Genomic DNA, 15,920 nt, shown 5'->3' with positions numbered 1-15,920 from the left:
TCAGATATACAACCTGTCTAAACTCAATATATGAAAGACAGGGAATATTCTGAAACAGGAAATAATTATGGTAATAAATAAAATTAAAGTACTTATTAGAAACTGGTGTTACTTTGGAAACCACCTTCAAATCATATTGCATTCCTATAAAAATAGTGCTTTATTCTAGAGATCACACAGTTCACTAATCATTATAGAAGACACAAACATGAGTAATGGGAGTTCTCAAAGAGTTTGCATTCCAAGAATTTGTTTCTCAATTATTTACATAGAAAACTTTTTTTTTCCTTTCTTGGTGATAGTTTCTTGGTGACCCTGCAACTTTCTAATGATTTTTTTCTTTATTTTGATGCCCAAAACACTTAATTTTCTCAGAGAAGTTACATTTTATGTCCATCATTTGAGAAAATCCTAAATTAGAATGCTACACAAATGACAGAAATGGAAAAATTAAAAAAAAAAGATGTCTATAGAAGACCAGAGATGAGAAAATTCTACACAACATAATAAAAAATAATACTAATGTTAAAAATTCAAAATTTGCAACAAGAGTAATACAAGAAATGTTGAAGGTGTTAAAAGGACTTCTTTAAGCCGAAAAGAAAGGGTACTTATTAGCAAAACAAAACAAACAAACAAACAAAATATATATTTATATATGAAAGACCAAATGTCATTGGAGAGGTGAATATGTAGTAAAGGTAGTGGATTAATCATTTATAAAGCTACTATTAAGGTTAAAAGACAAAAGTAGTAAAAATAATTATAACTACAAATATTACTTAAGGGATACACAAGATAAAAAGATATAAAATGTGACATCAGAAACAAGCTGGCAGTGTGGAGGAGTTAAAAGCAGAGTTTGGGAATCCAATGACACTTAAGTCGTTCTCTATTTAAAATAGACTGTTGTAGGCCTAAGCTGTTATATGTAAACCGGATTGTAACCACAAAACAAAATCCTATAGAAGCTACACAAAGATAAATAGGAATTAAAGCATACTACGAAAGAAAGCCAACAAACCAAAGATGGTTGCAAGAATAGAAAGGAACTATGACATAACCCGAAAACAATCAACTGAATAGGTAAAAGTATACATCGATCAATAATTACTTTAGATATAAATTGACTAAATTCTCCAATCAAAAGACACAATGTGGCTGAGTGGATAAACACAGATGCAGACACACACACACACACACACACACACACACACACACACACACACACACACACACCAAGACCCATCTATACCCTGGCTACAAGAGATGTAAGGACATAAACTGAAAGTGGAGGAGTAGAAAAAGATAGTCCATGCAAATGGAAACCAAAAGGAAGCTGGGGTAACTATATTCACATAAGAGAAAATAGATTTTAAAACACAAACTGCAATTAGAAACAATGAAGGACATTATGTAATGATAAAAGGGTCAATCCAACAAGGGAAGGTGACATTTGCAAATATTTGTGCACCCAACATATAAGAGAACATATGGAGAACCAGCAAATATAAAGCAAATACTAACAGACCTAAAAGGAGAAATAGATAACAATACAATAATAGTAGAGGACCTTAACACCCCATTTACATCAATGGATGGATCATCTAGACAGAAAATCAGTAAGGAAACATTGGCCTTAAATAACCCATTAGTCAAGATGGATGTAATGGATATACACAGAACATTTCATCCAACAGAATATATATTTTTCTCACGTGCACATGTAACATTCTCCAGGATAGATATATTAGACCAGAAAACAAGTGGAAAGAAATTTAAGAGGATGAAATTCTTATTAAGTATATTTCCAACCACAATGATATGAAACTAGTAACCAATTATAAGAAAACTGAAAAAAAAGCACAGATCTGTGGAGATTAAATAACATCATATTCAGTATTGAGTAAGAAATCAAAACAGAGATTTAAAAATACCTTGAGAACAACAAAATGGAAATACAAAATACCGAAATTTATGGTATACAGCAAAAGTAGTTTTAAAAAGAAGCTCATAAAGATAAATGCTTACTTCAATAAAAAGATAAACTTCAGACAAACAAACAAACAAACAAAAAACACCTAACTTTATACCTCAAGGAACTAGAACAAGAACAAAGCCCAAAGATAGGAGAAAGAAGAAAATAACAATGGTCAGAAGAGAAAAAAAATAGACACTAAAAATAGAAAAAAAAAATCAGTGAAACTAAGAGCTGGATGAGAAATGAAAAAAGGAGGTGTTACAACTTGATGACACAGAAATACTAATGATCATAAAGACTACTATAAAAATTATATGCCAAAAAATTGACAACCTAGATGAATAAATTTGTAGAAACATACAATCTACCAAGCCTGGACCATGAAGAAATAGAAAATGTGAACAGGTCAATTTCTACTAAAAAGGTTGAATGAGTCATCAAAAACCTCCTAACAAAAGTCCAGTACCAGACATCCTCACTGAAAAGTCCACCAAAAATTCAAAGAAGATTTAATACCAATCTTTCTCAAACTCTTCTCCAAAAACTAAAGAGAGAATGCTTCCAAACTCATTTTACACCCGCATTATCCTTGGACAAGGACCTCATTAGAAAAGAAAATTATAGGCCAATATCCCTAAAGAATATAGATGCAAAAAACCTCAAGGAAATATTAGCAAACCAAATTTAGCCATACATTAAAAAAGAATCACACACCATGATCGGTGGGATTTATTTCAGGAACGTCAGGATGGTTCAACATCTACAAATCAATTGGATGCACTATAGTAACAAAATGAAAAATAAAAATCATATGACCCTCTTAATAGATGCAGAAATAGCATTTAACAAAATTCCACTTTGATTTATGGTTAAAAACTCAACAAAGTAGACATGGAGGGAACATACCTCAACATAAAAAACGCCACATATGACAAAACCACAGCTAACATCACATTTGTTACAAGGTGGAAGAGGGTCAGCAATCTATCTTCCAGATTGAGAAGCCACTTTATTATAAAAAACAAACAAACAGACAAACAAACAAACAAAACCAAGCAAGCCACTCCATACCATTTACAGAGTTTTATTCAAGGTGACTTGCTGATGGGCAATTAAGTGAGCCGACAGATGATTCCGAGCGCTACCCAGCCATTTTCAGTTCCTATCTGGATCTTAATCCCCAGCCTTTATGGAATGAGGGGCATGGTGGTGAGATCACAGGGCAGTTCACTAAAGCTGCACCATCTGTGTGCGAGAGGGTAGCTCTACCAGTAACCTCATGGGGCAGCATCTGTGGGCCAGAGTGGAGAAAAGGACACAGGGTCTAAGATAGAGTCTGTGTGGTCAGGACTCCTACACTCCACCCCCAACATCGTTACGGCCACAATTGATTTCTCATTTTGTCATTGTCACAAGCCCCAGCCAAATCTACATCTAATTCACATCTCACATCTATTATTAATACCCTCAGGACCTGTACTTTTTTTCTTTGCCTTTGAGAAAGCCTCTTGTTGGTTAGCATGCCAATTTTATTAGCTTCCCATCTTTTTGTTGTTGTTTTGTTTTGTTTTAAAGAAATATAAAACTATTGGCCATGGTCTACCGGTATTTACAATAAAGTAAATAGTATACAGCTGGATAATATTCTGACTACAAACTTACTGTTTTTCCTGGTTTCTGCTGAACGAGTAACTCAAATACTGAGAAGATTAAGCTGACAATAAGGTATGCATTGGGGTAAAGAAAAAACAGGAAGGCCAAGAGTTTAGATCACAGAGGTCTGTCCCCCCATTTATTTTTTAATTTATTTAAAAAAAAATTTAATGTTTATTTATTTTTGGGAGAGAGACAGAGACAGAGAGTGAGTGAGGGAAGGGCAGAGGGAGAGGGAGACACAGAATCTGAAACAGGCTCCAGGCTCTAAACTGTCAGCACAGAGCCCAATGCGGGGCTTGAACCCACAAGCAGTGAAATCATGACCTGAGCTGAAGTTGGATGCTTAACCCACTGAGCCATCCAGGCGCTCTTTGTCCCCCCATTTATTCCAGCAGGTGCTAAATTGCCAGCATCTCTCTCTGACCATCTGATTATGATCAGGTTTCCATGAACAAGTCTTTGACATTCCATGCATCATGACCTTCTTTTAGTCAGTGCAGCACAGGGATTTCAACTTCTTGAAAAGGAATGGTTGACTAGAAAGAACCTTTAAATGTCCATTTAACTAAGTTTTGCTTACCTACTTAAAACACACCAGGACTTGTCTAGTTCTCTCATTTAGGTGGGGAGATTGTTGGTAGTGATAAAATTTTCCTTTCGGGGATCTTGCCAACAAACTTGCATTTGTGTGACTGTAGACATGATTTCCGATATGGCTGCTTTCAAATTGTCCAATTTTAATTGCTTACATCATATTTAAATTGCCCAATTAATTGCAAAATTTGAAAGGTTAAGGCTTCAGGAAAAATTTCAGTGTAAGTGATATATTTCTTAGGTTGCTGAAAATGATGGCGTCCCAGAAACATGGGATTATCCATGGTTATAAAATGCTGTTTTTATTTGGGGGAATGTTAAAAGAAAAGAAAAAAAAAACATTTATGTATGTATTTTAAGTATACACACAAAAACCCCCCAAATAAACAAAAAACCCAAAATGGTCCTCAGGCATATAGGAGTTAAAGACAAATTCTGATTGAGTAACAACTATGAAGGTTTGTTCAATTTTTAGAAAAATATTTAGAAAAGGTGTTCTCTAAAGCAGGAGAATAATATCTGGTCTCAAATATTATTTTCTGATAAAGGAAGCAACTACAGAAAGCTTTTATTTGTTCAAAGTAACCAGTGCTATAGATGCAAAAACCCCCAATAACTCTCCCAATACTATTTCAAAACACACATATCTAACTTGATTTTTCATTTGAATGTTATCTATTCACACTAATAAATCAAGAAAAACAATACCCAGATTACCTATATAATATATACACATATATACATATATACATATACATATATACATATATACATATACATATGTATACATATGTACATATACATATATATATATATATATATATATATATATATATATATATATATATTCATACATAAAAAGCAACACAAACAATTACTGAACCTCATCCTCTGGACAAGAATGCCAAGTTAGTCTCTCTTCACAAAAAAGCAATTACAATCGGAGGACACTTCGTATTTGCCTCTTTCGCCACCACCGTCTGCCTCATCTGAATCTTTCCACTTCATGAGAAACATTAACTCTCCGCTGCTGTCTGTGCACCAATTATTCGTTCAGGATCAAGACCTCTGGCAGAGCCTCTTGGTTTATCAGTAGCATCTCTTTTCTTCTTGGATTTGCTATCATCAGATTCACTGTCAGATAACGATTTTCTTTTTGCACCATCTTTTTCTTCACCAGCTTTTTGAGAATTAAGAAATGCTTCAATTAACTCTGAACAATCTAAATTTTCTTCAGGTTCCCAAGTACTGTCAGCATCTGTAAATCCCTTCCACTTCAGGAAATACTCCACCTTTCCATTCACTACACGTCAGTCAGTACTTTTTTCACCACGAATTCATCAGGCTCTACCTTTTCTACTTTTTTTACTCTTTCCATTCTGCTTCTTCCCCATTTTTTTTTTTTTTTTTGCAATGTAGTTTTATTGGAGGCCATTTTTTTATTGCAGACTTGAAGAGCTATTATTCACCGCCTCCAAGCTGCTCCAGGTCCCAGGTCTCAGCTTCCCATCTCAACCGAGGAATATGAGGGTCTTAATATCTTGTCTGATGGGCAATATAAGGTCTCCCACAATCCTATTAAACCAAAAAAGTCTGTAATTCCTTTACCATTTTAGGGACTGGGAAGGCTTGTATTTCAATCCATGACAGCCTTAGGCATCACTTTTGTACTATCTGATCAGATAATGCCCAGAAACTCTACTGATGGGCCTGGACCATGGAACTTGTTGGTATTTACCTCCCAACAATGTGACTTTAAGTCACGTTACAGTCACTCCTGTAATGGCACAGCTGCTGAGACAGAAAGGATGAATCATCCCAAGTTATGCAACCTGAATTCATTTGCCATTGTAGTTTAGATAGAGATCCTGTAGAACATCTACGCCCAGAATATACTAAGGAATGGGAGAAATATGCACTAGAAAACAGTGGGGAGGAAGCCTGGTGATCTGTAGGTAGAGACTAGTTCCTCAGACCTTAGTAATTTGTCCCCTGCCACCATGAATAGACTTTATTTCTCCCTATGCACACACAGATAGCTGTGCATTCGGCTCTAGTTGTCTAGTAGGGCTACGTCAGTCTGTTAGTGCAAGACTAATAAATGGTTAATTCCGCATGGGACCTCTGGTTGCCCCCAACTGAACGCACTAGAGGACAACACTGGGCCTAATCCCTATTCTCTAGGGGTCTGGGGTATCTACCCTTGAAATTCCTCCATTAGTGGAAGAGTAATTTGGTGACACATCTGGGTTTTTGGAGCCTTCCTTCAAGGGAGTAAACTGCTTTCCTTTGGGCAACTCCTTCCATAGGTTTAGAAAGACCAGACTGGGTTGTCTGCTTATATTTTCTTTTGAGGTCCAAGACAGCATTAGATCTTGCCACCATGGTTTACAAGAGACCTTGATGGGCCCCATCGTCACCATTTTATCATCAGTAAAGTCATTTGTTTTTCAATTATTTCCCTCATTATGGATTCTCTCCATTTCAGTGAAGTTAGTCACCATAGCTCCTACTGTAACAATGGGCCCATTAACCACAGGGGCAAGATACTGAAGTCCTGTACCATGCCCCTGGGGCTCACTTTAAGATAGAGTCTTCCATACTAGAGGAAAACAATTCTTTGTCTAGGCTTCTAGAATTTGGAGTGCAAATGGCATGATTCATTGCCATTTGTTTGTTTGTTTGTTTTTTTATGTTTATTTATTTTTGAGCCAGACACAGATCACGAGCTAGACACAGAGGAACAGAGAGAGAGGGAGATACAGAATCCAAAGCAGGCTACAGATTCTGAGCTGTCAGCATAGAGCCCGACCCAGGGCTCAAACTCACAGACTGCGAGATCATGACCTGAGCCGAAGTCAGGCGCTCAACTGTCTGAGCCACCCAGGTACCCCTTGTTCCTGTTGAAAGTATAATTTCTTTTAGTTCTTCCATAGAATTCCAGCGATACAGAGGGGAGAACACAGCCCCTTCACTGGGCCAGGTTATCTTGATGCTAGCATTTACCTAGTCGATCAGATTAGCTAAGCACCTGCTATTCTCACCCATGCCTGGGGTATATAGTTTTTGTCACAAGGGAGGTCCAGCAGTGGCGAGGCCGTTGTTAACATCTGAAATGCGTTTAACATAACACCGTCTCCTGCAGTATCCAAGAGTGGTAACACACAAGCAGCCACCTCTTCTCTGCCCTTTTGCTTAAAGTGCCTGTTAGCTCCACCAATTCAGCTGCAGAATGTTCCCTCAGTGTTTTCTGACTAGTAGGAATTTCTTCTCAGTTATTCCCAGGCTCATGAGTGGGCTGGGTCTTTGTTTGAATCAAAACTGCTTCCTGGAGATCATTTTCTTCCTCTCGATAGGGAAAAAATCTGTTACAAGCTGGCCGACAGGACTCATAGGTGAATTCCAGCCCCTGCCTGAAGACTCCCCTTCCGGGTTCTTCTTCGCACCCTGCTTGCCTCTGGGGCCAAATTGCTACTGATGAGGAATGTAGAAGTAACAGACTATAAGTTGTCCCCTCTGCTATGCACCGGGCTCAGACCGCTGGAGAAGGATCTCCTCCGAGCCCACAGGTATAAAATAAACCTCCTGCCTTCCAAGATCTCTGCGTGCCGCTTGGTTCTGCTGGGTGATCCAGACCAGTTTCTGTAACACTCCATGATAATGTCCTCATCAGAGGAGTCATTACCCCAGGGATCTCATGATTTCCAGTCCCAGTTGCCCTGAGATATAACAGTTCTCTCTCTAGTGTGTGGTAATTTGTGCCCATACACCTTACATGCCATAATTTCTAACCGTTCCTCCTGCCTTTGAATTCTTTTGGACATGAGGTCTGTATTAGAGGAACATGCAGCTTGTATGTCCTTTCCAGAGCCAATGCTTCTTGGATCTGTTCCAATGCTCTCCTTACTCATAATTCCTTTTTTGTGGTGAATCTTAAGGCATGGGGCAATGGCCAAGCTGTGGTTGCAATAGCTTGATCACTTTCCCTTCTCTACTGCTTTTTCCCTACTATTTTGAATAGAGTATCTAACAATCCCTTAGGTGTTTGGGGGGGGGGGGTGCCATACTGGTCCTAAATGCCCAGAAATCCTGACCAAGATTCCCCACATGGAGGTGGCTGGCCAACCTGGTTTTCCCCTACATGTAAAGGGCTCCCAGGCATCCCCCTCCCTGCCCCCCACCTTGCTCACCCTGGGCATGACAAGGAGCTTTAGCCTGGCCTGGTCTTTTTACTCATGCTGTTTTCTTTTCCAGTATCTTGCTAAGTATGCAAATTATTACAGGTTGGAGGAGGGCCAGACTGAGAAGATAGTTTGATACCAAAAAACCGAGCAAGCCATTCCATAATACTATGCAGAGTTATATTCAGGGTAACTTACTGATGGGGCAATCAGGCAGTTAGATGACCCAGAGCAGCTACTCTCAGCCCCTATTCTCTGTTGCTACCTGGGCCTTAACCCCCAGTCCTTAAGGAATTATGGCCATGGTAGTGGGGTCACAGGGTAGTTACGTGAGTCTGTGCCATCTGTGGGTCAGAGGATCTCCATTACTTATCTAAAATGGCATCATCCATGTGCCAGAAGGAGAAAACAAGATGGAAGGCCAAAGGTGAACTCAGTGTCGTCGGCACTTCTACAATACTCAACAGGAAAAAGCTACAACCTTTCCCTCTCATACTAGGAGCAAGACAGGGGTACCCACTCTCACCATTTTTATTCAGCATGGTACTAGAAGTCCTAACCAGGGCAATTATGCAAGAAGTAAAAGGCATCCAAATTGGAAAAGAAGAAGTAAAACTGTTACTATTTGCAGACGAAAAGCTGTTATACATAGGAAACCCTAAAGACTCCAACAAAATGGTTAGAACTAATAAAAGAATTCAGTAACATTGCAGGACAGAAAATAAATATGCAAAAATCTGTTGCATCTCTATACTGTAATGACAAAGTCAGAAAGAAAAATTAGTAAAACAAACTCTTATAATTGCATCAAAAAAGAAGAAAATACTTAGGAATAAATTTAAGCAAGCAGGTAGAAGATCCATACACTAAAAACTGTAAGTAATTAGTGAAAAACATAGAAGGAACACATGAATGGAAATACATTTCATGATATAGCTTAGAAGAATCAATATGTTAAACTATACATCCTATCCAAAGGATGAATCTATAGATTCAGTGCAATCCCTACCAAAATTCCAGTGGCATTTTTCATAGAAATAGAACAGACAATTCTAAAGTTCATAAGGCCCAAAATAACCAAAGCAATCTTTTTAAAAAAATTTCAAGTTTATTTATTTTTGAAAGAGAGAGAGAGAGAGAGAGAGAGAGAGAGAGAGAGAGAGAGAGAGAGAGAGATTAAAAACACAAGGCGGGGACTCAGAGAGAGAGGGAAACACAGAATCCTAACCAGTCAGCACAGAGCCCAATGCGGGGCTCAAATCCATGAACCACAAGATAACGACCCAAGCCAAACTATAGTTATAAAGCTATAGTAACCAAAACAATATTGTAATGACATAAAACCAGACATATAGATTTGTGGAACAGAATAGGGAGACTACAAATAAATTCACACATACATAGTCAATTAATACATAACAAATGAGCAAAAAATATGCAATGGGAAAAGGACAGTGTCTTCAATAAATGGGGTTTGGAAAACTGGATAGCCACATGCAAAAGAATGAATTTGGACTGCTTTCTTACAGCATACACAAAAATTAACTCAAAATGAATTAAAAAGATGAACATAAGACCTGAAACTACAAAACTTCTAGAAAAAAACATAGGCCGTATCTTTCTTGACATAGGTCTTGGCAATGATTTTTTTTTTTTTGACTCTGACACAAAGATAAAAGCAACAAATGCAAAAATAAACAAGTGAGACTACATCAAACTCTAAAGCAACCGCATAGCAAAGGAAACCATGACAAAATGAAAAGGTAACCTATGGAATGGGAGAAAATATTTTCAAGTCCTATGTCTGATAAGGAGTTAATATTCAAAATACACGAAGAACTCATACAACTCAATAGCAAAGAAAAAGCCAAACAATCCAATTAAAAAATGGGCAGGGCACATTTAAAAGTTGCCAGGAGAGTCCATCTTGAAAATTCTCATCACACGCACACAAAACAGCTGCAAGTTATTATGGCGATGGATGATGACTAGACTTGATAGTGGTCATCATTTCACAGTGGACACAAGTGGCAAATCATTATACTGTACACCTAAAACTGATATAATGTGTTTTAGTGATACTAATTTTTAAGTGGGCAGACAACCTGAATATTTTCCCAAATATGATATACAGGTGGCCAACATACAGGTGGCCAAGATGTACAACATCACTCATCATCAGGGAAATACAAATCAAAACCACAATGGGCTATCACCTCACACCTCTTAGAATGAATGTTATCAAAAAGACCAGAAATAAGTTTTGGTGAGAATGTACACAAAAGGGAACCACTTTATGCTGTCGGTGTGAATGTAAAATTGGTACAGCTTCTATGTAAAACAGGATAAAGTTTCCTCTAAAAGCTAAAATTAAATCTATCAGATGATCCAGCAATTCTACTTCTGGATATTTATCAAAAAAAAACACCAAAAACATTCATTTGAAAATATATATGTATATTTGAAAAAAATATATATATATATATGTTCACTGCAACATTATTGACAAAGGCCAAGATACAGTAACATCTTAAATATCTATCAACGGATGAATGGATAAAGAAAATGTAATTTTTATATATGCAATAAAATAATATACTGAAATATTAGTCAGGCATGAAAAAAGAATGAACTTTTGCCATTTGTAACATATATACATATATATGTGTATATATATGTATATGTGTTTATATATATGTGTGTGTGCATATATATATTTATATGTGTATATATGTACATATATATGCACACACATACAATAACACAATATACTTAAATATTTGTCAGTCATGAAAAAAGAATGGACTCTTGCCATTTGTAACATATATGTGTGTGTGTGTGTGTGTGTACACACACACATACAATAATACAATATACTGAAATATTTTTCAGTCTTGAAAAAAGAATGAAATCTTGCCATTTGTAACAGCACAGATGGACCTAGGCGGTAGTAGGAGGGTTATCTGACGTCTATACTGTATATAGTTTACTTACTACATCTTGATGGCAGTTAAAATTATTTTTCACATATGCATATTCAGTGGCGTGTCAGAGAAAATTATCTTTGGTTCTATTCTCTGATTCCCCCCAAGTATCAACAATTAATGTACCTTTTGATATTCAAGTCAGTGTGAACAATCTCCTTTTCCAGCTTAATATTGGCAGTGGAACTGAAAATGACGCCTTAAATACAGAAAGCACTGCGCTCTCTCTCTCTCTGGACCATGTGTCCTGGGTTGAGAGGAATAAAAGTCGTCTAGGAGCTCCATGTCTACGCCTGTGTGGGAAGTGCACAGTCCTGGGAAGGGGATTTACCGGTCTGCAAAGCTCGTTTCACAAAAGTCCAGGTATCAGCACTGCATGTGTTTGCACATAAAAAAATTACTCAGAGTGACTTCACTGCCAGGCTTTTGCTCACCAGTTTTTCCCATGCGACTTTCACCTTGTGTGCTCATTGTCCCACGATTACAAGACAGTTGCTGTACCCCCAGGGATTATGCATATGTGTAAATCCAGAAGGTGGGAAACCAAACGACGAAGCATTGGCACCTATATAGAGATATCAAAAAGCCTCTAGTGGTGTTTCTTTTATAGCTCACTGGCTAGAAGTGTGTCACGAGAGCAACAGGGAGGCTGGGAAATCTAGCTTCTTAAGTGAGTATGCTGCTACAATGAGCGAAGTTAGAATTCTAATAGGACCAACAAAGTGGGAAACTGTTATTGAGTGAACCACCACTGGTGTCAAGTGTCTATTTCTTAAATGCTATCTAAAATGGACTTCTTGGGGTGCCTGGGTGGCTCAATCGGTTAAGCGTCCGACTTCAGCTCAGGTCACGATCTCGCAGTCCGCGAGTTCGAGCCCCGCGTCGGGCTCTGGGCTGATGGCTCAGAGCCTGGAGCTTGCTTCCGATTCTCTGTCTCCCTCTCTCTCTGCCCCTCCTCCGTTCATTCTGTGTCTCTCTCTGTCTCAAAAATAAATAAATGTTAAAAAAAAAAATTAAAAAATAAAACGGACTTCTTGTGTTAAACCCCATACACTCTTACACTTTCAGGAACTTCTTAGAATTCTTCTCTAAAAAAAAAATAAAGTGATACATAATTTCTTTCAGTAATTAGGAAACATGACACAGTTCTGAATTAATGCATTAGTTTTTCTCTAAAGAAACAAATTCTTCAGCACTAGGCTCACTATTTTTGTCTATGTGCAGCTAATTGTAGGAAATTATTTAAAAATGTATCTACAACGATTTGTGCAATTATTATTGTTATATCAATTAGAGAGGGCTATTGGATGAGACAGATTGACAAAATATATTCTGCTATGGACAAATTTTCTCCTTTTGCAGATTTTTTGGACCATAAATTAAATATTTTAACTGCTTGGCTATCGATAAGCAAAATATTGCGTTTGGGAAAATAAAGTCATTCTCAGGTAGAGTTTCATATGGAATTATGCAAAATTAACATTTAAATTCATAAAACTTTTAAAGATGCTTTACATCTTTTATCCAAATATATAGTGATCTTCCACAAGCAATTTTTTGTTCATTGTTAAAATAAAATAAAATTGAAAAGGTTAAATAGAAACAAAGTTGCTGATGACTTTAATTACATCATGCACACTGGAGAAACTATGTTGAAAGCCTTGTTCAATTACATCCTAAGAAACTCACTGATGCCTTCCCCTGAGTGCATTTTTATAGCTGATTGATTTCTGCTACAAGATGTTAAGGAAAGGTCTTTTTAGAGAATCAGAGCTATTGTGGGTCAGGACTTGTGCATTAATGACAATTGTTTCCTGGACAGCATGTCACTTTATCTCATCTAGAGACACTATTTTCAGCTGGGACAGTCATTTCTAAGGATAAAATGTTGGTTATTTTCACGTCTAACTTACTTCCTTTTATTTATTTTTTTTTAACTTACTTTCTTTTAAATTGTGATCCCACATTTTCTAAAAGTATATTTTTCTTAACAAGAATACTTAAACTTTCTTTAAATGCCTGAAAAATGTAATTTAGCGATATATGATATGTAGAATTCACATTTTGTATAGTTAATGTGGACTAAAAATTCTTTCAAACAATATTTTTTTCCTGTTTCAGTTAAGACTATTCCAAACCCTTGTGATGGCACACTATGCAATTTTGGAAATTCTTTTTAATCTTAAAAAAAAAAAAGTGGGGACATGGGGAACCTGGGTGGCTCAGTAGGTTAAGTGCCTGACTTCAGCTCAGGTCATGATCTTACAGTTTGTGATTTCAAGCCCTGCATCTGGCTCTGTGCCAACAGCTCAGAGCCTGGAGCCTGCTTTGGATTCTGTGTCTCCCTGTCTCTCTGACCTTCTGCCACTCGCACTCTGTCTCTCTCTCAAAAATAAATAAACATTTTTTTAAAAGGGGAGGGACACTAGAAATTGACTACCTACCTATATCTTTCCAAGGACTGGGCTAAGAACATTGCATGAAGTTTCTCATTGGATTTAGTTGTTATTCTAAATTTCTATGCAAGTACACAGGGGCATATAATTTAAGTCACTTGACCAACTTATTATGATATTACGTAACATCCTAGGATTTGATCATGAAGTATCCTTAAATCATTCTGGAATAAACCTTAGTATTTTAGAAAAATAACAGTTATGAATTACTGCACTATACTATATTATTTACAGTATAACATCACTGTCCTCTTACATGTGGAATGTCTGTTATCAGTGCAGAAGTGTTTGAGAAAGATTTCAAGCCCAATGTCTACCCTTTTTTTAGCAACATGTAGCAGAAACCCTTTGATATCTAAAATGCTGTAAAAGTGTTGAAAAGAAAAGAATATCTAGTATGCTCCTTGTATATAATTAAAAGGTAGGCTTTTTTAGTCTCATTTTTTATGTGCCTGCAAATTAAACATAGAATTTAACAACAGAAATGTTCTGAAATGTTATATTTTTCTTTGAAATATTCATTATTTATTGGGTAAAAATATATGAAGGCTGTGTGAAAATTGACTCAACTCGAAATATAAGTACATCTATATTAAACCAGATAACTCTTCTAATAGTCTTTGTTAGGAGTGGTAAAAACTCATATGAGAATCATTCATACATAGATGCCATTCTTGACTATTGCTGATTTTTTATTTTAAAAAATAAAATATTTTATTTATATTTTTAAGCTTCTTTATTTGTATTGAGAGAGAGAAAGAGAGATCATGAATGGAGGAGGGACAGAGAGAATGGGAGAGAGAGAATCCCAAGCAGTCTCCATGCTGACAGCACAGAGCCCAATGCAGGGCTCGAACCTATGAACCATGAGCTTATAACCTGAGCCAAAAGCAAGAGTTGGATGCCTACTTGACGGGGTCCCCCAGACCTCTCAAGAAGTTGCTTATCTGATACTTATTTTAGTTCACATTGTATTATTTTTTTATCATCTCCTGATTTTTAGTTTTTACCTCATTTTATTATATATTTATTTTATAATTACAATGCATATAATACAAGGATCTACTTGTATGTATGTATTCTGCATTTACCTAGCTCTGAACATATTCTTCATTATTTTCTTCATAAATTATAATAACTAAGGGGTTAACAGTATGCCCGAGATCCATTATTGTCCCATATACTTATGGGTTGGAGCACACCGGGGGAAGAAAGAAGACAAATAACCTGGTGGAATTCTCTTGAAAACATGATCCTGACAATACTCTTAGCATTCAAATGGTATTAGCTACTGGGAATGTGCTAGCATCTTTTCAGTTGGATGTACCTCATCTAAGAGAGTGGTAAACAAACCTGAGATGCATAAACTTATGAAGCAGGGTCCCTTAAAAAATGTTTTGTATTCCATGTCATTATGTGAGCATAAGGGGATATTACAACCAAACATAGCTTTCTTCTGTGTTAGTTACGTGGCTGTGTCCATTACGTCTTGATAATCCCACATGTTAATCTGATTCAGAATGAATCTAATGTAACTAGAAAGGATTTAGGAACCTCTGGAATATCCTGGATCTCTCTCTTCATCTGTGCCTCATGACTATCTTTAAACTATGAGTAAAATGTGAAACTCATTTCTCACTGGACATTTGGCTACATTCAAAATCAATGTATGTTTAGTCACATCTTTATTAACAAATTATTTGTCAATGGGGCCATGAGCTTTTATGTGGTTTTTAGATTATGCTGCTGTAACATGATCCTAAATGCGTTCCCATTTTGACATCACATAACACGATATCATTGTTTAGGACAGAAAAAGAAGAGGAAAGAGAGCAGAACACCTATTTTTCCTGAAAAAAAAAAAACACATTTTCTATGTTTTTGTCTTCACTCTCAGTTAATTTCTCTAACATAAGACAGTATTTGAAGAGTGAAGAAATTTCCAACTACGAAAAAATGTCAGTTCTAGACACAGTAGTTCCCCCAATGTAATATATGACAACTTACGTGACAATCAAATTCAAATAAAATATGGAAACATCCAATGAATATTTACCCTTTTTGGCAA

At 36.6% G+C, this 15,920-nt stretch overlaps 1 protein-coding gene and 1 pseudogene across 5 annotated transcripts in view; both read right to left on the bottom strand.

The window, feature by feature from the left end:
* Positions 1 to 15,920, bottom strand: part of CDH18 (cadherin 18) — a 995,271-nt gene that overhangs the window by 211,601 nt on the left and 767,750 nt on the right. The gene's annotated exons all lie outside the window — the stretch shown is intronic.
* On the bottom strand, positions 5,106 to 6,815 carry LOC106985130 (chromobox protein homolog 3-like; annotated as a pseudogene).

This window comes from Acinonyx jubatus, chromosome A1 (assembly GCF_027475565.1).
Source record: "Acinonyx jubatus isolate Ajub_Pintada_27869175 chromosome A1, VMU_Ajub_asm_v1.0, whole genome shotgun sequence".
NCBI classification, from domain to species: domain Eukaryota; kingdom Metazoa; phylum Chordata; class Mammalia; order Carnivora; family Felidae; genus Acinonyx; species Acinonyx jubatus.
Note: the sequence above shows the minus strand (reverse complement) of the source record. Positions and strands in the feature narration are given on the sequence as shown.